General features: G+C 53.2%; 1 long non-coding RNA gene across 9 annotated transcripts in view; it reads left to right on the top strand.

Moving 5' to 3' along the window:
- LOC109460634 (uncharacterized) overlaps positions 1–20,413 on the top strand; it is a 54,204-nt gene that overhangs the window by 17,597 nt on the left and 16,194 nt on the right. For 6 of the 9 annotated variants that reach the window (XR_012493210.1, XR_012493211.1, XR_012493216.1 and 3 more), the window contains 3 exons: positions 28–268; positions 3,675–4,722; positions 6,252–9,068. This is a non-coding gene — a long non-coding RNA (uncharacterized LOC109460634). Of the gene's footprint in view, positions 1–27; positions 269–3,674; positions 4,723–6,251; positions 9,069–20,413 lie in introns of those variants that run through there. The other 3 variants (XR_012493217.1, XR_012493218.1, XR_012493212.1) reach the window with 2 other exon arrangements.

Genomic DNA, 20,413 nt, shown 5'->3' with positions numbered 1-20,413 from the left:
AATCAGTTTTTCTTGTTTTTGGTACAGGTTGGATTCAAAATGTCCCCCATAGGATATGAAAGGGGGTTAGCCATGTGCCACCACCGCACCCAAACTTGTCATCTCCTTGGTGCTCATGGAGAACCACGAGTCCATTGGTTTCATTGCCTGGGGCATCAGGGGACACCAGGGACTCAGCCAGCTCCAGTGAGGACCCGGGAACAACCCGAACACAAGCAGCCGTGACACCTCTTCCTGGAAGCAACACCCGCCCTCTCCCTGGACGGAGGTAGGCTGACATGACTTAGAATGTTTATCATCAGAAACTTTATTTTCATGTAGCTACAGAAGAACATGGTTTATGAATTTCAGGTAGCTTCTTTGAAACCAGGCTGGAGAGATACTTTGGAATGTAAGAGATTTAAAATGCAGTGTTTTAACACGGCTCTGTAGCATCTTGTGTGCTTAGAGTGCATCTGTTGAGAATTACATGGGCCCCGCTTTTGTGGAAATGAGTCCAAATTGCCTGTTTATCATGGGCAGAAAATTAAAGAAATCCTGAGCCTGCTGTGTAGGGAACAGACTTGGTGGCTCAACTCTGAAACGGTAGAAGGCATCTTTGGCATTTGATATTTGCCACTATTTTAAGTTTGCTGGTGACATCTGGTATTGTTCTGTATTATCTGGCTTAAGTAGATAATCCTTCCTACGAGAAAATAAAAGTATACTGGACAATAATGTCCTTTGATCAAATATCTTTAACAAGGGTGGGGTGCCCGGGAGAACATGAAAAGGCTGGGATCACCCCTCCCACCAATGTTTCCAAACATTGGCCAAAGGTCACTGCCCCTCAGTTGGCCTTGCATCTTCCATGGGGTGGGCGGTGCTGGGGGGACCTGTGAGCCTCTCACCGAACACCAGGGTTCCCACCCATCAGGACCCTGGGAGGGGACACCCAGAGCCTGTACATTACAGGGGCTCAAAAAAGACAAGTGGAAACAACCAACAGGCAAACACCCCTATTAAAAAATGTGTCATGGACTTGAAAAGACATTTGTCAAAGAAGATAGACAGATGGCCAACAAGTACCTGAAAAGATGCTCAGTAAATGCAAATCAAAACCACTGCAAGATACCGCGTAACCCACTATGGTGATTCTAACACAAAATGCAAAGTAACAAGTGCCGGGGACGACGTGGAGAAACTGGAACCCTCGTGCATTGCTGGTGGGAATGTAAAATAGAGCAGCCACTGTGGAAAACAGTCGGGCAATTCCTCCAAAAGTTAAACATAGAATTACCATACGATCCAGCAACTCCACTTTTAGGTACATACTCAAGAGAACTGAAAACAGGGACGTGACCAGAGGCTTGTACACCCATGTTCATTTCAGCATTGCTGACACTTGCCAAAAGGTAGAAACAACCCAAGTGTCTATAGATGGGGGGCTGGATAAGCAGAATGTGGTCCATCCAGACAGTGGAATATTATTCAGCCACAGAAAGGAATGAAGCACTGATACACGCTAAAATATGGGTGGACCTGGAAAACATTATTCTAAGTGAAATAATCCAGACGCAAAGGCCCACTTATTGTAGGGTTGCACTTACATGAAACGTCCAGAACAGGCGAACTCATAGAGATGAAAGTATAATAGTGGTTCCCGGGGGCTGGGGGAGGGGAGTCGGGAGGGTCTGCTGGTGGGCACAGGGTTTCATGTTGGGGTGGCGGAAACATCTGGAACTAAATAGAGGTGATGATTACACATCAGAGAAGAGCAAAGCTCCTTGCCTGTCTTTGAGTGAGGATGGTGACGGGGTGGTGGCATGGGTGACAGTGTGTGGCTTTGGGCTGAGCTGAGGATCTGCCTCGCTCCATCCCCCTCTTTCCAGTGGGTTTTACAGGCTTAGATGGAAACTGGGGTCTTGGAGGAGACACCTCATCGTCCCCAGGCCAGGAGGAGACTGGGAGACGTAAACATGAGCATGGCTTGGCCTGGTTTTGGGGGATGTTTCCAGCCATGGCAAGGGGTGCAGAGGTCCGGAGCCACATTGCAGCCCCAGGGCTTCACACGCAGCCCTTCTCTTGCCAGGTGTGGCTGGAGTGAGTTCTGGGAGGCTTGTAGACATCTTCCCATCAGAACCCCCGGAGAATTTGAAATTTCAGTCACACTCTCTAAATTTTCGTTAAGAGCTTTCACCCGGAGAAAATGATGGATTAGATTTTATTGTTGGAAAGAAGCCAGATAAAATTAGGTGGCTCTTAGTCCCCACCGCTCACCCCTCCCTCCTCTGCTCTGTTCGAAAGCCTTCACTTCTCTCTCGGTTCCCGGCAAACAGGCACCCGAGGGTGTTGATTCATTAAAATCAGTGATGTGCCAGCACCTCCTTTGAGCCTCTCTGCTTTTATTGCATGTGTGATTTTGCTTTTGCTCCAATTCTCAAGTCTAGGACAGCTTCGGGCCTCGGGCTGTGCATCGGGTACGTGTGCTTTTTCTTCTCTTCCTAAAGCGTGGTAGAATTTTACAGTTGTAAGCTGCTAGAACATTGTGACACACAACAGAAATTAATCCAGTTCCTTGGCTGTCTCTTCTTTTCTCTCCTAAGTTCTCGCTCTTCTTGGCCAACTTCACCGGCTGTCTGTTTCATCGAAACAGAATTAAGAGTTTGCCTCCCAACTAGGCACTTTTTAGCAAAGCCAGGTTCTGATAAGCAGCTAGCTCCTGTTCCCCTGCGTGGATGGTGAATTTTAAAAGCAGCTGTTATTTCTTACCACATCAGTGCAAGAAAGGAAAGATTACTAGTCTGCACAAAAATGGGCTTAGATCCGACAGAGAAGCAGATAGGTCATCGTTTGGAAGCCATCAGGGGAGACCGCTAGGCAGTCATTGGTTACAGAGGGTGTGAGAGACGCTGATGTCTGCCTGACACGCGCGAGGGCCAGTGGCTTTAAATTAAATTCCACGGGGAATTCAGCAGAGACTTTGAGCAAATTTCAGACAGCCTCGCTCCCCCCCACCCGATGTTGCAACATCTTAAATTAATCGTGTTTAAAGATGGGCGTTACAGAAGCAGGAGAAGCCCGTCTGCAGCAAAGGAGATTTTTGTGCTGCATTCAGACAGCGGGTAACGCCTTCTCCCGGCAGGTCGAGCATACACGTTCTCTCTGAGCTTAGAGGAATGTGCGGTCAGACGACCTGGTCATAAACGAGCTGACTTTCCCAGGGATGGAAACCTTCTAGAATCTCTCTGAGCCTTTTTCTTCCTGCGGTGTGTCTTGGCAGTCACTGCAGACACACAGACACCCACCGGGAGGGCGTTCCTTCCAACCCCTCCCTGAATTTTAATGTCGTCCCAAAGGGTGTCCCTTGGCAGCCGAAGGAAAGTTTTAATGGACAGTTTTATTGGTCTCTTGATGCCGTTGCCCAAATACCTTGGAAATTTTGGAGACTAGGGGACACTAGTAAAACTCCAGAGGTGGAGGGGCCAGGACCAAGGAACTTGGCAAGTGACCTGTGGTCTGCTTGTCTGCCCCTCGGGCTCTGGACCCGACCTTGGAGCCGGTCCAGTCATGACGGCCGTTCTGACAGTCATTCTGTCAACCTCTTGTCATCACCTGCGAGGCCAGTGGCGGCCACGGGCTGTTTGGTTTGGTTGTTGGTTGACTTGCCATCCATTTACTCTCCCCTGTGCCAGGCATGTTAGGAGGAGCCGGGTACACAGCAGTGAGCAGAGACCGGCCGCCTCGCGGAGCCAAGCTGCCCACAAGGTACCAGCGGCCACACATGGCCACTGAGCCCCAGAAATGCGGCAGGCCAGGCCCAAGGCATTCTGAGCGCTAAATGCACATCTGATGAGAAGACGGCACAAATCATGATGACGGTGAATGAATAACTTGTATATTTCTCACAAGGTGAAACGGTAATGTTTTAGATATGTCAGTTTAAATGAAATGTATTAATATAAATTTCAGGTTTCTTTTTACTTTTTGAATGTGTGTGGCAACTAGAAAACTTAAAATTAAATCTGTAGCTCACGTGATATTCCTTTGGATGAGCCCACTTTCTCAGAGCACACAAGCACGCTCACACACACGCAATGACCACACGTAAACACATGGACATGTATGTGCATGCACATGTGAATGTAACAATGCACGCACATGTGATCACATGCAGGTATGCACACGGGTACACATGTGGATATACATACACATGCACATATGGACATGCACACATGTGAGCACACACAGACACGCACATGTGAGCACACACATGAATACATGGATATGTACACATGTGAGTGCACATGTGAGCACACACGGATATGCACACACGTGAGCTCACGCAGGTGCAGCCTTGGGCTGACCCTGCGCCCAGGGCCTCCTGCACCCGAGCCCTTCCTTCTCCTCTAAGTGCCTTCGTAGGCCCCTCAGTCAGGACAGGCTGGTTTCCAGCTCATGCCCAGGTGGTGAAGGCCTTGCCGCTCCGGAAGGGGCAGGGGAGGGACAGACTGGCAGCCTCACAGGGCAATCGACCTGTCCCCTGTCCTGGTTGTCTGAGTCAGTCATGTGTCCCGAGAATCGTGCCTGCAGAGCAGTAAATGTGTGCAGGAACCGCCGCTCACCTTCCCTGGTGGAAGCCTCCGTCCTTGGACCCTGACAGCAGAAGGGATCTGACAGCAGCCGCTCTCACTTGCTCCGCTGCCACTTTTCCATGATTCAAAACCAATGGATTTTTACCAGGTTTTTTTTTAAATTGAGATGAAATGCACATAATATAACATTAACCATTTTAAATTCCACAATCCAGTGGCATTTAGCGCGTTTACAACGTTGTGCAACCGCCACCACCATCTAATTCCAGAATATTTTCATCATCCCCAACAGAAACTACATATCCACTAATATTACTCCCTATTTCCCCGCCCCCAGCCCCCAGCCCTCAGAAACTACTATCCACTTTCTGTCTCTGGATTTCCCTGTGCTGGACACTTCACATAAACGGAGTCTCACACCGCGGGGCCTTGTGTGTCTGGCTTCTCTCACTCAGCATCGTGTTTTCAGGGTTCATCCATGTGGTGTGTGGCAGTGCTTCACTTTTTTTTTTTCCTAATTCCCATCCCCCCCCTTTGGCACCAGCTTCTTCTCTATATCTATGGGTCTGTTTCCATTTTGTTTTTTTAGATTCCACATGTAAGTGAAACCATACAGTATTTGTCTTTCTCTGTCAGACCTATTTCACTTAGCTTAGTGTCCTCTAGGTCCATCCATGTTGCAAATGGCAAGATTTCATTTGTTTTTACTGCTGAATCATATTCTTGTGTGTGTGTGTGTGTGTGTGTGTGTATCACATCTTCGTTATCCCTTCATTTATTGATGGCCATCTAGGTTGCTTCCGTATCTTGGCTGTTACTAGAGATGCTGCAATGAACATACAGGCGCATAGATCTTTTTGAATTAGTGTGTTTGTTTTCTTTGGATAAATACCCAGAAGTGGAATTGCTGGATCCTATGGAAGCTCTAATTTTAATTTTTTGAGGAACCTCCATACTGCTTTCCACAGTGGCTAGTGTGGAAACTAGTGGTTGAAACTAGTGGTTTTCAATCCCACCGACAGTGCATAAGGGCTCCCTTTTCTCCACATCCTCACCAGCCCTTGTTTGTTGATCTATTGATGATGGCCATTCTGACAGGTGTGAGGTGGTATCTCCATGTGGTTTTAATTTACATTTCTCTGATGATTAGTGATGTTTGCTTGTCTGTTGGCCATTTGTGTCCTCTTGGGAGAAATGTTTCTTCAGGTCCTCTGCCCATTTTTTTTTTTTTTTTTACTACGGCCATATATATATATAAATTTATTGGGGTGACAATTGTTAGTAAAATTACATAGATTTCAGGTGTACAATTCTGTATTACATCATCTATAAATCCCATTGTGTGTTTACCACCCAGAGTCGGTTCTCCTTCCATCACCATATATTTCATCCACTTTTAAAAAAATATTTTTATTGGGGAAGGGGAACAAGACTTTATTGGAGAACAGTGTGTACTTCCAGGACTTTTTCCAAGTCAAGTTGTCCTTTCAGTCTTAGTTGTGGAGGGCGCAGCTCAGCTCCAGGTCCAGTTGCCGTTGCTAGTTGCAGGGGGCGCAGCCCACCGTCCCTTGTGGGAATCGAACTGGCAACCTTGTGGTTGAGAGGATTCGCTCCAACCAACTGAGCCATCCGGGAGCTCAGCGGCAGCTCAGCTCAAGGTGTCCTGTTCAATCTTAGTTGCAGGCGGCGGAGCCCACCATCCCTTGCGGGACTCGAGGGATTGAACTGGCAACCTTGTGGTTGAGAGCCCACTGGCTCATGTGGGAATCGAACTGGCAGCCTTCAGAGTTAGGAGCATGGAGCTCTAACTGCCTGAGCCACCGGGCCAGCCCCTCCTTCCCTTTTTAAAGCTGCATAATATTCCACGGTTTGTTGGACCACACTGTGTTTATCTGTTGAGGGGCACTTGGGTTGTTTCCACCTCCGGCTGGCATGATTCCTGCTACAGCGAATATTTGTGTACAAGTTTTTGTGTGGACAAGAGTGTGCATGTGGCACTGGTGTCCCATAAGAGTGGAAGCGCTGGGCCACGTGGAGATTCTACGTTTAACTTTCCATGGGGCTCCTTCCATGACACATGGGTGACCTGTCCTCGGGACACAGAGAGGCCGCACCGCCGTCTGCCTTCTCCTGCTGTCTGTGAGACGCTCCAGGACGTGGCGCTCAGACGGCAGTCCAGGCAGAGCGTCCGCAGGAGGGACCACAGGCAGAACTGCACGTTTGCACACGGTCTCTGTTGGAGTTCAATCTCTCCACCTGTAGATTAAAAAAGTGTTCATGGACCTCGGCTTTCAAAAAACCAGTGTGATGTTTGTCAGAAGGTAACTGTGGGATAATGTACATATTTGGTCTCTGTCCCAGTTCCTGGCACCTGGCTCCTAACACCCTGCATCTCTGAGTGATGAGCGTCTCCTGTGAGCTAATGAGGTGGAGGGGGGCTGGGACCCCTAGGCTTCAGGATGGAGGCTGCTCACCAGAGACCAAAGTGTGGCTGGAGGGTTGGAACTTTCGGTCCCAACCTCTGTGGATGGGGACGGGCTGGAGACTGAGCTGATGGCCAATGACCAGTGACTTACTCACTCATGCCTGTATAATGGAACCTCTAAAACCCCGAAATGAAGGGGTGCAGAGAGCTTCTGGGTAGTGAACATGTGGAGGTGCTGGGGGGTGGCGCTCCCGAGAGGGCATGGAAGCCCTTCCCACCCCTTCCCTGTGCGTCTCTTCTGTCTGCTGCTCCCGAGTCGTATCCTTTGTAATAGACCAGTAAACATAAGTGAAGTGTTTCCCTGCATTCTGTGAGCCCTTCTGATAAACTATGGAACCCGAGGAGGAGGTCGTGGGAACCCCGATTTATAGCTGCTCAGTCACAAGCACAGGTGACAACTTGGACTTGTGACCGGGGTCTGAAGTGGGGGTGGTCTTGTGGGACTGAGCCCTCAGCCTGAGGGTCTGCACTGACGCCGGGCAGATAGTGTCAGAACTCAGGGAAATTGTAAGACACCCAGGTGGTGTCCAGAGAATTAGAGAATTGGTGTCAGGAGAAAACACGCATTGGCGAGAAGTGCTGTGAGTATAGTTCGTGAGGGTCTGGGTGGGGAGGAGGTGAAAGCTTGGAGACCCGATAAGTCAGGAGAAGGAAGCTGGGCCGGCCTTGTCAACAGGGCTGAGCGCGTCTGCTGTTGGGCGCGCGTCCTCTGGGCTGAGGTGGAACAGCGGCAGAGCCTTTCTGAGGAAGAACTGATAGGCGGGAAGAAGGCTGTTGTGCTGTGTCCGTGGCCGGCAGGCCTGACCCCATCTGGAGGCTGAGGCCCCCGGGAACCTCCGCCTGGGCTCCCAGGCGCTGCTGACTCAACGCATTTCAGATAAGCAGGAAGTTCCTGAGAGGAAAACCACAAGCTTTATTTTTATTTAATTCCAGCCATTCTGTGGTTTTTGGAGATGGCCTTTAAAGATTTGTTTTTGATTTTTATCTCAAAGAGTATGCAGGAAAGCCCATGGGTCGGGCTCCAGAGAAAATACAGACAAAGAAGAGAAGAAGTGAGTTTGGAGCACACCAGGCCTCTGCCTGGGGCAGGGCGACAGGATGAACCGGGGGAGGGCGGCCCCCGGGGAGGAGCAGCTGGGCTTAGGCTGCAGGGTCTGCCCAGGAGCCCCGCTCCCTGCTCCCAGAAGCCCGGCTGGGCCACTGCAGATCAGTCCCCAGAGGCAGACGGGCTGTGCTGCTGGTCAGGGGTGAGCGGCAGACTCCTTTGTTGGTACTGACTGTGTGCTTGTCCCTGCGCTGGCCGCAGTAGGGGTGACCGTGCCTCGGGTCCCATCTGATGCCGCTTGAGAACCCACTGGAGTGTAGAGAAATAGCTTCAGAAAACACTGTGAGAAGTGCCCATCTTGGCCAAGTGGGGGCGGCTGGGGAGAGAGGGAGGGCGTTCTCCTGGGCGAGAGAGCTGCTAGTCCCAGCCCAGAGCTACTGCTCTGGCCAAACCGCCTTGGTCCCCGTGGTTCTCTTCCCTCTGGGAGCCGGTCACTGGCGCTGACTTCAGACCAGTGCTGTCCTTCCCCGGCTTCCCCCCACCCCCCCACCGATGTGACAGCTCTTCCTCTCTGAATGCTCTTGCCTTCAGCAAGAAGGTCACTGGGGGCTTTCCCCTGGGTTAGCACCACTGCCTGGTTTCTGAGCTGAGTCTCTATGCCAAGGGGGAGGGTCACTCAATTCTTGGGAAAAACCAAAGCCAAGTCAACACAGAAGTTAATCCTTGCTGTAGGTCCTCTGGGGAAGGGGAGAAGCCATGACCAGTCAGCAGTCCCCAAGCCACCAAGTGAGGACCCCGTGCAAGTCTGGGGCGAATCGTGGGCTCGGGAGGAACAGGCCAGCGTGTGAATGTCTCCCACCTGTGTCTGCACCGGCTCCTGCACCTGCGTCAACTTGCAGATGGTCAGATTTTGAAGAGTGCGGCCCTCGCTGTGGGGTTGTCCCAGTTTGGGTCTGTCTGATGTGGCCTCAGGATGCGTGTTTCATCTGGGTGCCTCTGAGCAGGATCGTTGCCTGGCACATCCTGTCGGGAGGGCACGATTTGCAAGGGGCCCGCGTCCCGCGGTGTTCACTTGGGTTTCTCCGTCAGTGTGGTGTCCACAGGCTTCTTTTCCCCTTGGTGACCTGGGAACTCGGCAAATGTCCCGTTCCTCATCAAACTCGCCTTTCCTTCACTCAATTTCCTGTTTTATTGTCATGCTCTGGGCATTGGGGCTTTGGCCTGTGCGGGCCCCTGGTTCTCTGGCGCCTTCCTTACTCTCTGGGACTGAAGACTGTCAGGTCTTCTTCTGCGGTCCCCGCCCAGCCCTGGAACCCGCCTTGGGGCCTTTAGTGGATGAAATTCCTGGGGTGCCACTTCTTCTAGGCCCCTCGGTGGACAGCGAAGGACAATGTGAATGTGCGCCCACACATTTGTATGTGTTACTATATCGAGAGCCATTTGTATGAAAAACCGGGCGTTCGCACCGATGCCTCGGCCTCATTCGAGCGTTCTGCCTCCGTGTCTGTGACTCGCGTCTTCCTCAGCGAGGATCCTGCTCCTGGGTGGTTCAGAGCCCTCATTTCTCAGTTTCCTGCTCATAACCAGTCACGTTCCCGTGCCTCAGTTTCCTCCTCTAGGAATCGGAGGTCATAACATTGCCTGTCTTTTTGGAATAGTGTCATTTAGGTAACGGCATCGTGGGTGCCTGGGGAGCCCTCAGAGGTGGGGGTGTGTGCGTGTGCTTGCGTGTACGTGCGTATGTACAGAGTATGCCAGGATTTACAGATTCAGGTGGAGGCCATGTTTGCCATGGGCACCCTGCTCTGCACCTGCCACTGAGTTTCCTCCGAATGTCAGAAGGTCATTCAACCCCCCCCACCCCCCGCGGGGTCCCTCAGGCTGACACAGTGGAGACCTGTCAGCTGGGCTGCTTGTCCTGGCTTGGTCACCTCTCTGCCGTGCTGACTGGACACCCTCTCCGGTTTGCTGCCCCTGTTGGTCACACGGTGCGTCACCAGTCACCATCGATGGCGGGCCCTCTGTACCGCTGTATCGCCTCCTCCTTGCTTCCAGCCTCCCTTCCAGGCCCTTTTCCTCTCTCCCTGTTTCCTTTGTTACAAGCTTTGCTCCGGTCCTGGTCCTACGATGCTGTTTCCTTTCTGGAGCCTCCTGAGCGTCCTGGTTAGCATTTGAAAGCGTCCACATTTGCATTGAACAAGCAGAGGTGGTTCGAGCTGCTGCGGGTGGACAGATTCCACATCTGGTGAGGGTGACTGGACCAGGACACGCAGGGCAAGATTTGTCCCCACTGACTATACCCAGGCCTTTGTGCCACACGGGACTCAGGCATTTGTGCTTGTTTTTAGGGTGGGTGTTCCTTTCCCACGGCCACCTGACAAAGAACCAAACATCCCTCCCACCACCTGGAGGCCAGAAGTCCCAAACCAAGGTGTCACAGGGCCACGCTCTGAAACCTGCAGGGGAAGCTCCTTCCTGCCTCTTCCAGCCAATGGCGGTGCCGACAGCCCTTGGCGTTCCTGGGCTGTGGCTTCATCACCCCATCTCCACCTCTGTCATCACGCGGCTGTCTCCCCCCCCCATCTGTGCCCCTTCTCTTACAAGGACACCAGCCCTTGGAATCGGGGCCCACCCTGCTCCCAGATGACCTGACCTCATCTTAAATCTTAATCAATTCCGTCTGCAACGACCCTATTCCCCAATAAGGTCACATTGTCACATTTTCAGATACTGGCTGTTAGAACTTCCACATGGCTTTCTGGGGACACGTTTCAACCCACAACAGGGACCCAGCTGTGTCATCTTATATTTGACAGTGTCAAAAACCATTTACATTTTTAAAAATTAATTTTTAGGGATATGCACTGAAACATGAGTTTTCCCAACCCCAGCGCCCCTGGTTCCTCCCGGAGATACGGCCATTGTGATGTTTCTTGGGTGTCCTGGGAGGTCCTGTGTGTGTGTGTGTGTGTGTGTGTGTGCGCGTGTGTGCACAAATGCACAGAGCCCCCTTGCACACATATCCACTCTCTCTGCACCTTCTGTTTTCTTCACCCAGCCACGCGTGGTGTGGCTCTGACATCCGCACAACGACCCACTCAGCCTTCTTGTGGTCGCATCCTAAGAAGCAACCACAAGAAAGTAGGTAATTTAGCCTTCGGTCGACATTTAGAAAGTCTGGAATCGCCAAGGCTGGAAACAGAATATCTCTGGAAGCCGCACTTACAGGTGCCAGTATAGCCTGAGTTCCTGCAAGGGAAGTGCTGGCTCACAGCACGTGGCCACGTGTCATTCAGTTCTGTAACCTTTGATTGTGAAATTATCTCACGTGTCGGGGAACATCGCGAGAACAGTGCAACATACTCCTTTCTCCCCATCGTCTCCATGTTAACGTGTTAGTGTGTTTGCTGCGTCCTCTTCAGAGATTAAGTTACAGAACGGTGCCCCTCGCCCTAAATATTTCAGGGTGTTTCCTGAAAACAGGAAGTTCTCCTACACCCGAGGTGCAGTGGTCCAATTGGATGTTAAGCTCGGTTCAGTGCTGTACGGTCTCTAATCTGCAGTTCATATTCAGATGCCCTTATTTGTCCCAATTATGACTTTGGCACACTTCCTGTCAGCTTTCTTCTTAAGTATTTCATCTTCTTGGTTTCTGTGTTGATGGCGGTCTCTCTACTCTTCCATTGCATCTTCCCAGTGGTTGTTTTGTGTGGGTATGAAAGCTATTGATTTCTGTGTGTTAATTTCGTGCCTTTTTCATTTATTGTTTGAGTCCCTCCCCCCATGGATTCTCTAGGGCTTGGCAGTCACTTGCGGCCATTTAAGTTTATGTGGACGTAAAATAAAAGGAAATGAAACCAAACACTTGGTTCCTCCATCACATTAGCCCCTTTTCTAGTGTTCAGCAGCCGTGTGTGCCAGGCGGGGCCTGTACTGGACTCGCAGGATTCTCAGTGTTTCATCATCACACGTTCAACAGGATGGCAGTATTGCAGCGTCCCAGGTGTGCACCAGCGCCTCCGCAGGTAGGGGCCATGTCGCTTCTTTTCCTGTCTGCTGCTCCTGAGTCCTCCCGTCCGATGCCTCTGCCCCAGTCAGAGGCCTGGAGATGGTGGGCGGCCTTGACCTTGTCTTTTTTTTGACCTTAGGGGGAATGACACCAGCATTTCCTTATTCAGTGAGGCGATGGGTTTAGGAAAAAGCATATATATTTTATTATGTTAAGAATATATCTATCAATTCCTAGTTTCCTTACTGTATATGTATATATATATATATGTGTGTTTATACACATATATATATTAAATTGGGGAATATTGGGGAAGAGTGTGCTTTTCCAGGACCCATCAGCTCCATGTTAAGTCGTTGTTTTCAATCTAGTTGTGGAGGGCGCAGCTCACTGGCCCATATGAGAATCGAACCGGCAACCCGGTTGTCAAGAGCTTGCGCTCCAACCAAATGAGCCATCCGGCCGCCCCCCCTCCCCGTTTATATTTTTATCAGAAATAGGCATTAGAGTCTGCCAAAGGCTTCTTTTGCACTGATGGAGAGACTCATGTGATTTTTCTCCTTAGATCTGTCCATGTAGTGAATTTTATGAATGCACTTCCTAATAGTGAAGCAGCCTTGGAATAAATCCCCCTCAGTCGTAGTGTATTATTTTCCTTCTATGGGGAGCGGTTTTGCAGGGAGCCCTGAGGGCCCGGGGCAGGGGTCAGGGGTCAGGTGTGTGTGTGGGTATGTTTGCAGATGAGGGTTGGGCGTGTGTGCAGTAGGTGTGTGCGGTGGGGGGCCCAGGTGGGGGCTCTCACCCAGGTCCCTTCAGTTCTGGGCGGGTTTGGTCCTGCTCCGGGGCACCCAGTGACCTGGGCTTGGCGGGGGCGGCCCTGCGCTGGGTGGACACCAGGGGGCGCTGCAGCCCGCAGGCTGGGTGGGACCTGAGCTGCGAAGGGTGTGGGCTAATCCTCCCTCCGCTGGGATGGCACCCCATGCCTGCTCCCCACCTGCCGAGCCCTTTCGCAGCCTGACCGCCCCTCTCCCTGGGGAAGCGGCCTCCCCAACCTGTGCCTGAGGCGGGTGCTGCCCTGTGGGGTCGCCCCCCACCTGTTGGAGGTGAGCCGTTCACAGAGGGAACACCTGCGCACAAGGTCTGCAGGTTGCCGGGTTGTTTCACACCTGGTTGTGCACCAGCGCATGGGTTTCTGCAGCCATTTGTTTCCCAGTGGCAGACACTGAGCTCCTCTGAGGTCTCCTGAACAGAGGAGAAACCAGGTGAACACGTGCAGGAGTTCCAAGGACGGTGCTGACAGGTGTCCCATGTGGTCTGGGCCAGACGAGGACATGGCGAGGAGGGGTCCACGGGCAAGGTCAGTGTGAGTGGGGAGCTGCAGACAGAGGCCCGGGAGGAGTGAGGGCGGCGTTTTTTGGGGCACCAGGAGGTGGGGGATGAGGCCTGTGGGGTCCAGCCGGCCTTCCTCTAAGTGAACGGGCACAGATGGAGCTGAGGTTCGGGGTGTGTTTTGTGGTGGGGCCTGCGGCAAATGTTGGAAATGGTTGTGAGTGAGGGAGAAGCTGGGGGGACGGGTGTCAGGAGTTTGGATGTGACGTGGAGGGGTTCCTGAGCAGCTGGACGTGTCAGGCGGGAAGGGAGCTGCCTAGGGTCTCAGGCCAGCCACCCCCCTGCACCACAGGGGCTCAGGCACCCCTGGGCCTTCCACGAGGCTGTTTCTGGAACCCCGTGGGGCACGGGGTCCCCTGGGGTGATGCTCTTTGAACGGGGGCTGGGAGTTGTGTTCTCCTGCCCAGAAAGTTGTTGCTGCAGACTGAGCAGACCCCAGGCATATGCAGAAGCTGGGCAGGGGTTTGTCATGTGGGGTCTCAGCGCCCGCTCCCCACATAAGAGTGTAGGACATGGTGAGGCCAAAAAGGAACACCCACAGAGCCATAGGTAGGGGAGTCACACCACTGTAGTCTCGCTGGCAGCTGAGTTGGAGACACAGGAAGCAGGAGCCACATGATCCGCAACCCGCCGTCCACTTCTCTCCCAACCGACCCCACTTGCTAACTGCAATCCCGCACTTGCAGGCTCAGCCACGGCAGTTACATCAGTGGCTAATGGCTAACCGGTAACAGCTGATGGCCAAATAGTCACAGCTGATGACCATCTACTACCTGAGCCAGCACCTTCCCACGTGAGGCCGAGAGCCTGGAAACTGCTCTCTGGGACTCTGTCCCCACAGAAGGCCTGACTTGTTTGCCAGAGCACCCCAGTAGAGTGAGGTTCCCCCCTGGGGTGACTGTGGGGCCCCACCCATCATTCCTCACACCCCCAGGGGCCCGTGAACTGCCTCTTACCAGTGGTGGCCCCACACTAGCCATTGGGCCAGCACTGGTCACCTTCCAGTTTTGGAGGCGTCCCGACAGGACAGAGACCCTGAAGACACACATCCCAGTGCCATGAGTGGGCTCAGCCCTTGAGGGGGCTCAGCGAGGTCCTCGCTGCCGAGCCCTCCTCCCACAGCCACTCGGGACGACTTTATCCAGGAGAGAGGATGTTTGAGTTGCAGTCAGGACGCAGCCAGGAGTGAGGCAGCTTCCTTCTTCCCATGTGTGAGCCGCAGGAAGACTGCATCCGGGTGGTTTTTGTTGTTTTCACCTTTGTCTTCTCTCCCTGTCAAAAGCTAAGTTCACCTTGAAGATGCAGTGAGCGGCCCCACTGTGCAGGTGTGTCAGGGGAGACAGTGCCTGTGCCCTGCTCCCCCTGCATTCTCTCCATCCAGAACCCCACGGTTCCTGCTTCCTGAGCTCCCTCCATCCTGAGGACCAGGGCAGCTCTGCTCCTGCCCCCCAAAACTCTACATGAGTGCGTGCCCCTTCCTCTGAAATACCCGTGTGCCCCGGTGCCAGGCTTAGATGCCATTCTTCTCCATCTCCTGGGCTTTCCGACATCTCCACACGAGTGTATGCTGCCTTAATAGTAAAACAATTAGGAAGACACCAGAAATAAGGAAATGAATAAATATATTCAGAGCGAGGCCTGGGGGTGGGATGGCTCAGACTGCAGGTATAAAGTGTGCTGCTGGCTTTCTCGGTGGGATAGCCCCGAGGGTGAGATGTCATCTGTGCCACCTGCAGTGTCTTAAGAATCTGACAAGATGATAGGCTGGGACTGCCTGCTTGTTTGCGTGTCCGACCCCACCATGGTAGGTGACAGGCAGGGATGAGGTGAGATGGACGGCACAGTGCGAGTGTCCTTGGGGACTCGAACACACCCTTCTAAGAAGCTAAGAGAACAGGCAAAGTGACCAAAGACACAGAAAATCAGAATGTCGTTCTCAATAAACTGAATTTTATTTGTACTTAAAAATTACCGTATTTTGCTGTGTATAATGTGCTCCTGTATATAATGCACACCCATTTTTTTGGCCCAAACTTTCAGGGGAAAAAAAAATCTTTTGTTTTAATTTCTTAATTCAAATTTTTATTTGTTTATATTTAGGTACTTGTTTTTTGTATTATAAAGGAATTTTAGCGTTTATTTTTTTAGCATATTATGATATAAGGAATTTTATGTAACAAATAATTACAAAACACAAGAACAGATACAAGGTACAAGAAATATTATGTACTGGTAACAAATTTACCATATTTACACATCATAGAAGGCCAAGAACTCTTTGTTGTTGCAAGTTTGTTGCAAGTTCAACAAAACCGATTATCGTATTCCAGGGTATAATTTGCATACAGATATCGTTATTGATGTCTAGTTACACTTTTCACTCATAAACATAAATAAAAGAATTAGCAGCATTTATATAGATACGGAATTAGTACTACCGATGTATAATGTGCGTCCTTATTTTTCCCTCACAAATTTGGGCCAAAAAGTGTGCATTATATATGGGAAAATACGGTATTTATCATTTAGCAATGTGCATTTTGTCTGTTTTATTCTGCAGCTATTGATATGATTGTATGGTTTTAATTTAGTCTTTTCATTGATTTTGAAATTTTGAACAAGTCTTGCGTTCTTGGGTGAAACCCACTTGGTCATGGTGTGTCATTCTTTGTATATTTTGCTGATTCGTTTGCTAATGTTCTTTTGAAGATTTTTCTGTCTGTGTTCAAGAAGGAATGCTGGTCTGTAGTTTTCGTGTGCTGTCTTTTCCTGGTTTTGGTCTCAGGGTAATGCTGGCCTGATAAAATGGATTGGGAAGGGTTCCCTCCTTTTCTCGTTTCTGGAAGAGGTTGGGTATTATTTCTTCTTTAAATGTTTGGTAGATTTCACCAGTAAAATCACCAGGGCCTGGACATTTCTCTTTCACATTTTTAGCTATAAATTCAAGGTCTGTAATAATTATAGGACTACTCAGTATCTACTACGTTTTGGGTGAGTGTGGTTGTTTGCGGTGTTTGAGGAATTGGTCTATTTCCCCTGCATTATCAAAGGTGACGCATCTCTCTGTCTGACTTTGGGGGTGTCCATTGCAGCCAGAGGCCAAGAGTGAGTCTTGACGAGGCCATGGGGGCAGCTGCCCCTCCAGGGCTGAACAGAGGAGTCAGAGGAAATCAGGGGAGAGGGAGCCGCCGACGGCGGGGTGGTGGGGTGTTCGTGTGCCGTGACCACCATAACAGGTCGGTACAAACTGGGCAGCTTAGGACAACAGGAGCTGATTTTCTTCCAGTTCTGGAGCCAGAAATCTGAGATCAAGGTGCAGGGCTGGAGGCTCTAGGGCAGGATCCGTCCAGCTTCTCCTAGTGGCTCCAGACATCCCTGGGGTTGTGGCTGTGTCACTCCCGTCTCTTGCCTCTATCTTCGCGTGGCTTTCTCTGTGTCTCTTTTCTTCTGTTGCTTAAAAGGACACTTGTCATTGGATTTAGGACCTATTCTGGGAAGCCAGGATAATCTCGTCTCAAGATCCTTTCATTACAACGCAAAGGCCCTTTTTCCAAATAAGGTCATATCCGCAGGTTCTGGGAGTCAGGACATGGATGCGTCTTTTGGGGTCCACGACTGAGCCCATCCTGATGGGTCTCTGGTAGCAGCCGCCCCTGTGCCAGGCCCTGGGGGCTGCTCTTCGGTGCAGCCCCAGCTGTGAGGTGCACATGGCTGACATGGGAACAGGGGTGCCTCCTCTTCCCTGCCCCAGTTTGGACCCACAGACCCTGAAAGGCAGAGCTGGCAGCTCTCCAGGCCGATGGGTGACTCGCTGGTTGTTGGCTGCGGGATCACGGGGCAGGCGACTCCTCCTCAGGGTTCCCCGGCTCCCAGCCCTGTCTGTGAGGTGGGCACAGGCCCCCCCTCGTGGGCCGGTGAGGACCAGCTCAGCGCGGGCCCGTGGGCGTGAGTCCATGTCCTGTCATCAGGATTCTTTCCCTGTTTTCGCTGGAGTGGCAGAGGCTGCCCTCGGCTGGGCAGTGACGTCTTCAGGCGCCTCTCAGGAGGGGCCGGGGCAGCTACACCTTTTGCTGCCCACAGGGTCCTGGGCTCAGCACCCTGCCTTGTGTGGGGACACATAAGCGTCTCCGGTGTCTGCCTGGGCCCAGGGAGGGTGCTGCCAGCCGGGGCCGCCCTGGAGGCCTGCCTCTGGCTCTGGCCAGCAGCACACGGCACCGATTGGAATTCTGGGCACAGCGTGGGCACTTTGTTTTCCTGGATCAGAGTCTGGGCTGGCGCTGTCAGCACAGCTGTGGTGCCTGAGCCCTGACAGGTGATGGGCCAGCTGTCCCCTGGCCCTGGCGTGGGGTGTTGTCCCTCTCGCTGCAGCATTTAACCCTCGCCCGCCGGGCTCGCCCCGGACACAGGGACGGCTGCATGCCAGGTTTCCTCACTTTCCCACCTCCCCGCCAAACTGCCTGAGGAAGATGAGTCCCAGTTACGTCTTGTTCCCTTGGGACCCAGGCCAGAGACCCTGGCCCCCCGAAAGGCGGGGGACCCCAGTGTCTTCCTTTGGTCTAGGCAGAGGAGGTGTCCTGTGGTCCGAGTGGCCGACCCCTCCTCTCCTGGCAGCTCTGGCCCCTTGCCCTTAGGGCAAGGCTGGGCTGTGGTGGCGGGAGCCACCTCAGGAAGCTGCAGCGTCCCTCCACGCACAGGCCCTGGGGACACGAGAAGGAGAACACCAAAGTGATGTGTCTTGGTGGGGCCAGTTCGCAGACTTACCTTGAGGCCTCCAGAGCGGCCACCGCCACCTGGAGGCCCTCTGGGCTTCGCTGGGCTCCTGCCCCAGCACTCAAGGACAGTAGAGGGGAGCCCCCCGGGTAACAGAGTCCCACCAGCCAAGACCCTGTGACACTAGTAAATGTGGAATGAGCCAGTGGGCTGCATGCAGGAGGGACCTTGTGGGGGCCTCGGGCTCCTGCCGGGGTCACTGCTGCCACAGCTGCCCTGGGGGGGGGGGGCGGTCATGCAGCCCAGACAGGGTAGGGGCTCGCGCAGGGTCTGCTGCAGCTGTGGGCAGGGGGCCGGGAACCCTGCAGCCAGACAGTGTCCTTCTGACACCATCTTGGCTCCTGAGGGGCTGCTGGACACCCCGCTGCTGGGTGTCCTTGGGGAGGGTGTGGGGTGGGTCAGTGAGACTGGGTGTGGGTGCCCCCACCCTGGGATGTCCGACCTTCCTTTGGAAGAGGCATTTGAGCCCAGAGAGATTTTGTCCCCAGGCGTTCTGTGGCTTGTGGGAGTTTATGTTTTTACCAGTAAGAAAAGGCCACCAGTGCCTTGGGCTCGTGGCACCTGCTTGGAGGCTGGTCCAACGCGGCAAATGCCCTTGGCCAGGGCCCCAACTTTGGGCCCATGGGGCTGAGGGTCAGGCCCATGGGGCTGAGGGTCAGGTCCATGTGGTTGCTTCTATTTTCAGAGTATCTAGCCACTCACACAACTTAATAATTAGTGTGAAATGTTATACAGACAACTGCATACTGACGAGAGTGCCCGTGTGCCCGTGTGCATGGGATCGCGCCTGCGTTCACATCTGCACACGTGAGTGTGCAGGGTCTCCCCCAGCCTCCAAGTTCTCTCTCTGCTCACCCCTCACTTTGTCCTAGGAAATGGGGTCTCTCCTCCTGGGGAAAAATCCACGGAACAGGATGCCAGCCCACAGCCCCCTTCTGCCGTCCCAAACCCTAAGTGCTTGCAAACCAGGGGCTTCCTCAGACCTGTGCCGAGAATCTTGTCAGTGCACCCTGCCCTGCGCCTGTGTGGCTCTCTGGGTCCCTGCGGAATGAGTGGCAGTGATGACAGTTGTCGTTGTTGATGGGGCTGCCCAGGCCCCGCCTGGTACCCTCTGAACCCCCAAACTCACCTGGCCCCAAGGGTGGCAGGTAAGGGACCAGGTGACCTGTGCCCTCTGGCCCCTTGCAGGGCAGGGCCCACCCAGTGTGGGGGGTGGAAGACAGAAGCTGTTGTGTTGGGGAAGGTTGATGCCCCTGGGAATAGCAGGAGGGGAACGAGTGTGGCGGTGGTGGTCGGCTTCCCCTCTGGCCGGGGCAGAGCCTGTCCTCCTCCTGGGGAGCTGCCTACGGTTCTAAGGTGACTGTTATGTCTCCCCAGTTCTGTGTCTTCCAGCCGGGACCTGCCAGCGATGGAAAGTGGGTGCTGCCCACGGCCCCTCCTTTTTGTGCTGGGGCGTCAGGAGCGGGGAGAGGCCCAGCCTGAGTTTGGGCTGCAGGCCTGCTCGTCCCTCCTGGCATGGTCACCTGGGGGACCTGGCCACGCCGTCTGGGGAGGATCGGATGAAGTCCTTTCTCTAGACCTGCCCTAGGGTGGTGGTTTAGGGGGCAGATTCCTGCCAGCGTGAGTGCAGGACCTGGGTAGGGAGGCGCTGGGGACCTGGGACCCTCCCCTCCCCCGGGTCCCAGGAGGCTTAGGGGCTGAGGCTGGTCCCTGGGGCCTCCAGTGTCCACCCTCCCCTGGGGTCTTATTATACCAGTAATTCATGTATATCGAGGGTGATATGTTCCTGGGTGGGGGCCAGTGGTCTCCCGTGGCTCTGGCTGGGGGTGAAGGGCTTGGAGGGGGCCAGGACTCCCAGGGGCAGGTCTAGTGCCCAGATAGTTCTGGGGGGTGCTGCATGGGATGACGGGGCTCCAGCTTCCTGTACCTCTGACCCCCTCGGGTGGAGCCGCTGCCCCTGGAGGCATCCAGCCACCTGCCTCCCAGGTCAGTGAGGAGGGTGGCGGTGGGAGCCACCCTGGGCCACACGCTCTGAACAGCCAGAACCTGGTACGCACGGCTCTCCCAGGTCGAGGCGCTCCCTCCACCCCTGCGGGGTGAGTGGGCCAGGGGGCCCCACAAAACAGACCACAGGCCAGCTG

This window comes from Rhinolophus sinicus, linkage group LG18 (genome assembly GCF_036562045.2).
Source record: "Rhinolophus sinicus isolate RSC01 linkage group LG18, ASM3656204v1, whole genome shotgun sequence".
Classification (NCBI taxonomy): domain Eukaryota; kingdom Metazoa; phylum Chordata; class Mammalia; order Chiroptera; family Rhinolophidae; genus Rhinolophus; species Rhinolophus sinicus.
Note: the sequence above shows the minus strand (reverse complement) of the source record. Positions and strands in the feature narration are given on the sequence as shown.